Source organism: Rhineura floridana, chromosome 11 (genome assembly GCF_030035675.1).
Source record: "Rhineura floridana isolate rRhiFlo1 chromosome 11, rRhiFlo1.hap2, whole genome shotgun sequence".
Taxonomy (NCBI): Eukaryota; Metazoa; Chordata; class Lepidosauria; order Squamata; family Rhineuridae; genus Rhineura; species Rhineura floridana.
In genome coordinates this window covers 43,945,365-43,954,447 of record NC_084490.1, presented here as the reverse complement: position 1 = coordinate 43,954,447, position 9,083 = coordinate 43,945,365, and positions in this window count along the sequence as shown.

Genomic DNA, 9,083 nt, shown 5'->3' with positions numbered 1-9,083 from the left:
TCTGACTGACTTCCTTCTGTCACTAGACTGTGACGTCTTTAGGGAAGCTTACCTGCCCCTCCTCCTTCCGCCCTTTCCACTCCTTTGTCCTCAGACTGTCCGGGAGAGAGGAGACATCCCTTTGTCTCTGATTTCTCCGAGCATGAGGCTGACTCCCACGCCTGGGCGTTGGGCCTCCAACTTAGCTAGTTAATTAGAACTAGGTATGCCTTTCTATCTAATGTATTTCTATAAATAAAGTAGCTTTTCTTATTTTACTAAGTCTCCAGTCTCAGTGATGCTGATGCAGGGTAAAAGCCTGCTTTCTTAGGCAAACGCGCACACACACTGGCACACTCGTATTTCAACATCTGCTGTTACTCTCTGCTGCTGTGGTGCTGCTTTTAAACAAAATTAAGCAACACAACTACACACAGCGCAACAAGTATAAGAGGGGCAATACATATATTTGAAAAGATGAGTTAGGAACAGAGAGTTAGGAACTATAGACTATTCTTACTAAAATCAGCTCACAATGATTATGGCGATGATGATGATGGATAGCAGGATGGACGAGAAAGAAGGGAGTGGCCCGAAAGATGTTCCTTTTCTGTTTCATTCTCCCTCTAATACAGGCAGGCACAGAAATCATCACTTCTTCACTTTCCCAAAGTTCATAAATACAATATTTTGGCACGCACCTGTTTTTTCTGTCTATAAATCTGAGACTGTAGATGCACATATAGAAACATGAGAAGATACAACAGACAATAGCTGGGGCTTTTTCCTGCAGGATGCTCAGTCCCATCAAGATACACACCATGAACAGGGAGCCCCAGGGGGGAAATCTCTTGGGGTTAAGTCCTGCCCTTGTTGAAGACAATAGAAAGCCTTCCGTCCGCCGTCGCCCCTTTTCACCGAGCCCGGTTTTGGAGTGCCTGTGTTTGGGTTGGGAAACAAATCCAAGATCATGGGGGGGAGGGTAGTGGTCCTGGTAATAACAGCAACACCTGCGGGATTTTAACAGGATACTTGGTGAAATGAAAGGGAAACGATTAAAGAAAGGAATCGCTGTAGAAATATCCCGTATTCCCATCTTCAGCATACTTGCTTAAATCCCGGGAAGTCCCTTTGATTTCAGCGGAAACTACTTCCGAGTATGTATACAGCTCTTAGCTATTTGCTATTCCCCTGTTGTCCATTTGTTATAGAGGCTTCAGCTCTTTATGTGTGCAAGTTATTGTTTAAACAGCTTGCAATTATTATTATCTCATGTATCTTAGTATCCCATTATATTTCACTCGTCTTCTTTTTTTAACAAAACGTTTGGGCAAAATGGGATTTTTACCCCCATTTGTTCTGCCAACTCCCCTGGAAGGTAGGCCACGCTGAAAGATGCAGACTAGCCTACGGTCATCAGAGATTTCAGCCATGCCTCTGCGCTCCAAACCCAGCATGCTGTCCATTGCGCCACGCCCTGTGCTTAACTCAAGTGTTGTTCCAGTGAAACGTTTGATGTCTCTATTTCCTTGCCCTATAGCCAGGAGCCCTAATCAAAACTCCTCATTCTTCTGATAATTGCCTCGCCAATGGACTTGACACCCGCCCGGATCCTATACCCTGGACTTAAGAAAGCGGCTCCACTACGAGTAAAAATAAATAGGATTGTAATTTCACTTTCAATAGTTTTTTCCTCCTGGTGCGTTCGTGCACCCGCTCCCACGTGTAGAGATGCATGTCTAATCCATTAACCTCCCCCTCCCCCAGTCTGTTTCCCAGAACTGAGTGATAGATGTCTCTCTCCGGAAACGGCTTGGAAGGCACTTTTGCCATTGAACTTGACAACAAAAACCTGGTTCCTCTCTCGTCCTCCTTGTTGGAGGTCTCCGCAAGGTTTCATTTGTTGGAATATGTGGTTCATCTCCAATTTGAGGTTTGAAGCTGCATGGGGTTAAAAAGGGTAGCTAGAGAGGAGACTTCCTGATTGCTAGGCTAATACCTATCCTTTGATCTCCTGCTGTCTCTCCCTTCCTGCTAGACTGATATGCATAGGATGTTGACCACATCTCCTTCCCTCCTTCCTTCTTCTTTCTCTTGAGAGGGAGAGCAGACATATTCTTTGTCTCTCCCTCTTCTCCAAGCATGAGGGCAAACACTAGGCTTAGTGTTTGCATCTCCAACTTAGCTAGTTAGCTAGATGTAGAACTCTTTCCTATCAAGTAGGTATTTTCAGAATAAAGTACATAGTTATTTCTTATTTTAAAGCTTAAAGTCTCTGTCTGACTAATTTGCAGGGAAGGTATAATCTTTATCAAAGATTCAAACACACATAAAGGTTCACTCAGTCTCTCCATTCCCAATTTCGCCACTCTTCGACATCGTTCACAGGGTCAAAGACGTGGAAGTTGAGCGGGGAAAGTTAAAAGAAAGAAAAAATAGCTACTGGCGACTAAATTGGAGGGGGGGGCGGGAAGCGAAGGAGGGAGGGTGAACTTTTAGGCAGCAATCCAATGCACACTTACCTGGGAGTAAGTCCCATTGAACCCAATGGAGCTTACTTCTGAGTAGACATGTATTGGATTGCAGCCTTAGACGCTGTTGAGCGGTGGAGGGTAGAGATAGTGTAGATCAGAAACTGGAACAGAAGGGTGGGGGTGGATTCAGGCGTTATTCCTCTTTTTTTTGGATGCTTAAAAATTCTGGAAAATTCTTGATTGTGATGTGTTTCGTTTTCTTCTAGGATTTTTAGCAAGAATTTCAGGCGTGCTTCATCAGTCACTAGGTGAGGTCTTTAGGTCTCTCAACCAAACTTTCCCCTCCCACCACCACCAAGGCCTTGTAGCAGCGGGAGGGCTGTCGCATCACCACCCCTGGTCTCAGATTCCCCACTGAATCGGCATGCCCCAAAGAAACAGAAGAAGCCACACAAAGACAGGAGAGAGGCATTCTCAAAGCCCCTTGCCTTCCACAAGATGAGAAGCTAAAACCATCTCGCTAAAGGGTGTGCTATTTAAGGAATATGTGTTGGAAATGGGGCAAGAGAAACTCCTGTTTTGTTCTTTTGTTTGTGCTCCAGAAGGGAGATAGAGCTGGGGTCCTCCAGATGGATGGGCTTGTTTGCCTTTACATGTGGTGCTCTGGCTGACTTCCTTCTGTCGCTAGACTGTTGTGTCTTTGGGGAAGCTTACCTGCCCCTCCTCCTTCCACCCTTTCCACTTCTTTCCTTCTCTGACTGTCCGGGAGACAGGAAACATTCCTTTTGTCTCTGCTCGCTCTCCTAGCATGGGGCTAACTCCCGCACCTGGGCATTAGGCCTCCAACTTAGCTAGTTAGTTAGAACTAGGTATGCCTTTCTATATACTATGTATTTCTATAAATAAAGTAGCTTTTCTTATTTTACTAAGTCTCCAGTCTCAGTGATGCTGAAGCAGGGTAAAAGCCTGTTTTCTTAGGTAAATGCACGCACACGCTGGCACACCCTGGCACACTCGCATTTCAACATTTGCTGTTACTCTGCTGCTGTGGTGTTGGTTTAAACTAAATTAAGCACACAAATTACACACAGCCAACAATATGAAGGCCTTAGATGTCTGGAAGAGGGAGGGGAAGAGAGTCGGATCAGTCTCAAATACTCCACAATTGTTCTGTTAAAAGTCAATAGGATTGCTCTAGACTGGTATTGTGTTTTTAATGACCTCCTAGCTTGTGTGTTGTGGACTAACACGTGATAATTCTGATCTATCTAATATGAAGAAAGAAAGAATATTTTGTTTATTTGTTTCCAGGCAGAGACTGTGTAATAAACAAGCCATGGATTTGCAGAAATCTGAGGGATTTATGGCAGAAGGCTATCCACGCTGCTGCCAGCTGCTTTATAAGTAATTCTCCTTGTAAATAACCGTGCAGCTTACTTTCTGAGCATGTCTCTATGCATTAGGCAATAAACCAATCTTGCTAAAAACAAACACTGAAATGCTGTTTGCCCATTTATTGGGTGCTCTGCTGAAAAACACAACAGGTTTTCTGTGATTGATACATGGTTGATAGACAATGGGCACCATCAAGGCAAAGGATTTTGAGTGGGTTCACTCAGAAGTAAGCTTACGTCATAGTAAGTGTGTTTAGGATTGCAGCCTTAATCACACAGGCATTTATTTTTAACGTTCTGTCTATGGCCTGTTAGTTGTGTGTGGGGAGAGCTCTCATATTATCACCTCTTTACCTGGGAGTAATCCCTATAATTCATTGGGACTTATATCTGAGTAGATATGGCTAGAAATGTAGTGTATGTGTTGTAGTTGGTGAAATATTATTGGTTTCAATAAGACAGTTATATCACTTCTGTTGAAATGAATTGGACTTAAAAAGCATAACTTTAACTGGATTGTACTTAAGGGCTCTTGGCCCAGGAAGGCCAGTGTGCTTGTGTGAGGGAAGGAACATTCCTTTGTTTCTCTTTGCAGAATACTTCAGAACATAGTAAGCATTGCAGCCAAAAGTAAGCCCTTTAAAGTTTCAGTATTATGGATATAAACACAGGGAGTCAGTGAGAGTGTGAAATGCTGGATTGTGCCCCATATTCTTAATTTTGGAGGCTGGTTTTAATGTGATGCAGACAGGCTGTAAAATAAACTCTAGAAAATGCAGGCACAGGCAGAGACACACACACAAACCCCATAACATTCCTCCACTTTTCTGCCATGTGCTTCTCATCCCAGCCATTTTATTCAATACAAAGCAAAGCAACAACTGGTCTTCTGGAGAGCACGTTTGGTCTTCCCCATGTCTTACATCTCAGGCTTCAAACAAAAGGCTAAGTATCCATTCAGGCTTACTCCCAGATGGATAAAGGTTCCTAGAGAAGATGATTTGGGATTGGGGGAAACCTTGTAAGCATATATATTCTTAACTAGGAAAAGAGAGAGCCAATGCTGATGTTTTAGACAGTTGTCTATCAATTGAAGGGGGTGGTGTTTTTTAAAAAAAGCAATGGGAGGATAATCCAACTGTGAATCAATAATATATCTGATAAACTTATGTCCTCACTGTGGGAGGCTGTGTGGATCCAGAATTGGCCTCCACAGTCACTTACGGACCCACTGTTAAAGACCTTACCCTGGAAGACAATCTTACTCAGCCACAACTGATCACCAATGAAAATGATGATTTCTTTCCTATCATTTAAAATAGCTGGGTTTTTTTAGTTTAATAGGATCAAATAATATATTTCATTTTTCACATCTGCTAGGATGAGAAAACTTAACAGGCCACGTCTGTGTGCACTTACAAAAACAAAATCCAGGATTTTTAATTTTCAAGTGAGTATATTTCAAAACATTATTGTTCCTGTAATGTTCTGAATTTCCTCAGACTTCGCATAGGAGGAGGTTTTTACTTCCCGAAGATGATGATTTTTCAAGATTTTGAATTTGCTAATGATTCCTCATGCAGCATCTACATCTGAAGAAGTTTTCCTAAAGAATGTTCACCTGGACTCACATGGAGATGGGGTTCGATTCCACTGAATAACAAATTCCAATGAGAGGGTTTTTGTTAGTTTATTTTTAAAATTAAAATTAGGGTACTCACTCTCCAAAATTTGAGATGTTTACATTTGAATGCCACCAAATCCCACATGGGAAGGGGTTGGGGTTGGAATGTCAATCTTCAAAATGTCTTCAGTACAAAATAAAGGGAGTAGTACTCCCATTCAAAAATTCTATATATATATTCCTGGACCCAGGAGCTAGAGTCTTAAATAATATAACTATTTTAAAAAGTACCAGAAAACAATACCCGAAATGCAGCAGTATTGGAAGGCAAAGAAGTGACAAAGCAAGGTGGTTTGGAGAGCGTGTGCTACAAGTTGGAACATCCCAAATTCAGTACTCTACTCCACTATGAATTCATTGTATGGCCTTAGGCTCACCATTACCTAGGAGTCTCCTTGCAATCTGTGGAATGGGCTGTCTAAGGAAGAGCTGTAAAGATTACAGAGACAGCATATGTAAACACCTCAGAGGAAAGAGCTACATAAATAAGATCCCGGTTGAGGGGAAGGGGTACAGATGACGTGGTTGTTCAAATACTACTGTTCACAGGTATCTCTTTCTTCACATTTCTAGCATTCAAAGAAGGTCCGGTGTCTAGGTCCTGACAAGTCTGGTCTCAAACAGAGCCCCTTGTTTATGTATTAGTGTAGGTGTGGGGGATGTGTTGTTTTGTGTAGTAAAACGGCTCAGTCTGTTTCTTCGTCATACAGTCCACCATATTATTTTGTGCCGTGTCTTTCACATGATGATGGAAAGAAGATCAGCTCTGATTGGGGAAAAGAGGTATACCCACTCACCAGATTGCGCAGGAACACGTGCTTGAGGGGATGTAAAAGAAAGAAGCCAAGCAGATGGCCAAATGTGTGTACGTGAGCCCGCGCGCCTGGGCACACACACGTATATGTTACTGGGTGCTCTGAAACTCATGACCGGAAGGTGGAGCTCGTGGCCTATTCTTGTAAGCAAGAGCCAACGCGTCAGTCGTTCCTCCTCGCCTCGGAACAAGGAGAAAAGATCAAAAGGAGTTCATTACATTTATTAAGAACCTCCTTTTCCGGGAGCGAGGAGGGGAACCGGAGTCAAGGTCAACACCGCCTAACTGCCAGAAGTAACTCGACCTCTGAGGCCAAAGCTAAGGCCTGATTTGGCTGAGAAACTCCTCCTCCTTCGTTACTACTGAAGGCCGCAAATGCCGGTGGACAGAGGAGTTTCCTCAGGCCAAAAGCACCCCACCCCCTCCGGACCCGATCCTTATCGGTCTCATCATCCTGGTGCACCCCTTTGTCCTTCGTCAGTTTCATCACTCACGAGTGGAGGGAGATTGGGAGAGAGAGGTTGCTAACACATCCGAGAGTCTCTGCTGCAGAACAGAAACCCTTTCCAGTGAAACCTACAATATTCTCACGGGAAGGGAGGAGGGGGGAAGAGAGCAGCCACCTCTTTGTTGCAGTCGGCCCCCGCTGCTGCATCAGCCGTAATACATGATAACAGTAGATACAATAAAATACTGGCTCTAAAATAGAAATCACCCTTTAGGCAAAATACTCTCATTTTTAAAAGAAACGAGAAAAAAGGATTTCTCTCTTTCTAAAAATGCGTATGAAAAAAATAATCAGCTTGCTTCACCGTGATCTTACCGGAGAGAGGGAGAGAGTTCATCCTTGAACTTGGCCTTTATGCCTTCATTTTATGCCAGTGCACTGATGATAAACTTCTCAAGAGATTTTACGTATTTGAACTTCAGGCCCTTCCAGGATACAATACCAAAAGGATCTGACATTATCAGACATTAACAAAGCAAGTTGTGAGATGTAAAGGCAAGGAACACAGAAATAATTGGGGACATTAAAATAAAACCAAGAAGCTTTGTTTGAGGTTTACAATCCAGTTCGACTCAGTTGAGGTGCTGAGGGGGAGGGGATTGATTACTTACTCGGAATGTCACTAATGCTTGTTACAGAACAGAGCAAAATAAACACGGAAACGACCTCCCTTCCCCACCTCTCCAAGTCTTGCACACGGCTTTTTGTGTGTGTTAAGCCAACTGTTAATTTTCCTTCTGCTTCTTTGAAGTTGCAAGCACAATCTTTGAAAAGAAAGAAATCACGTGCGTTTGCTAGTATAAAACATATTTTTTCACTGCCTTATTTTTGTGCATTCAGTTCTTTTATTTCTGTTGTTATTACGTTTATTAATATTTGGTCCTGTCGTGTCAGATAATGAGCACTGCTTATGCAATCTTTGTGGCATTCGGGACAAATTATATACATGAATATACAGGTACAAAATAATAATAATGACAGACAACTATATCTGATGAACATGCATACATCCCTGCCCTTTTTTATTTATTTATTATGAAGCAAGTTGCATTGGAAGCAGTGGGGGCTTACTTCCAAACACCATCATCAGTATGAGAGGCTAATAAGAACCAGATTCTTATCAAAATAACTCCCCCCGTGATACTAGAACTGGGGAAAGGAATTTCCTTTAATTTGGAACATTGCAACCCAGCCACCCACCCCAAGTTTGCTTGGAGGTAGGACACACTGATTTCAGGGGAAGTTCCTTCGAAACAATAGCGAAAGCTTCAGTCCTACAGAGAGTTACCTGCAGGTAAATCCCACTTAATTCAGTGTGGCTTACTTCTGAGGGCAAGCTCATAGGGTTGCACTGTAAGCACAGGAACACAAACCAAGTGTCCCGGTAGCTGTATTTTCTTCAAATGTGAAACCCTCCTCCTCCCTTCTTCCAGACAATCAGATATTCTAAACTAAAACATCTCTCATCAGAACGCCCCGGAGGAAAGTCTTCAAGGCCTGCAGCAGTTGTAGTCCTAATCAACGCAGTAACAGTATTTACTGTGCTGGGGTAACCAGCGTGGTGCCCTCCTGATGTTGCTGGACTACAAGAACTCGTGGACATTCAAAGAAGCTGAAAGTTGGAAGATTCAGGACAGACAAAAGGAAGTACTTCTTTACTCAGCGCATAGTTAAACTATGGAATTTGCTCCCACAAGATGCAGTAATGGCCACCAGCTTGGATGGCTTTAAAAGATTAGACCAATTCATGGAGGACAGGGCTATCAATGGCTACTAGCCATGATGGCTGTGCTGTGCCACCCTAGTCAGAGGCAGCATGCTTCTGAAAACCAGTTGCCGGAAGCCTCAGGAAGGGAGAGTGTTCTTGCACTCGGGTCCTGCTTGCGGGCTTCCCCCAGGCACCTGGTTGGCCACTGTGAGAACAGGATGCTGGACTAGATGGGCCACTGGCCTGATCCAGCAGGCTCTTCTTATGTTCTTATGTTCTTAAGTCCCATTAGCCATGCTGGCAGAGGCTGATGGGAACTGGAGTTCAACAGCATCTAGTGGGCACCAAGTTGGCTACCTGTGTACTATGCGCTGGAGATAGGAACAGCATCTGCTTCCGAGTCCTCGGAGCATAAGTCCCTCCCCCAACAAAAAAAGCTTTTAAATTCCCGGATTCTTAGCAAATTTACCTAGAAGTTAGTTACTTGGATTTCAGATGAACTTGTAGTGGTTAGAGTGTTGG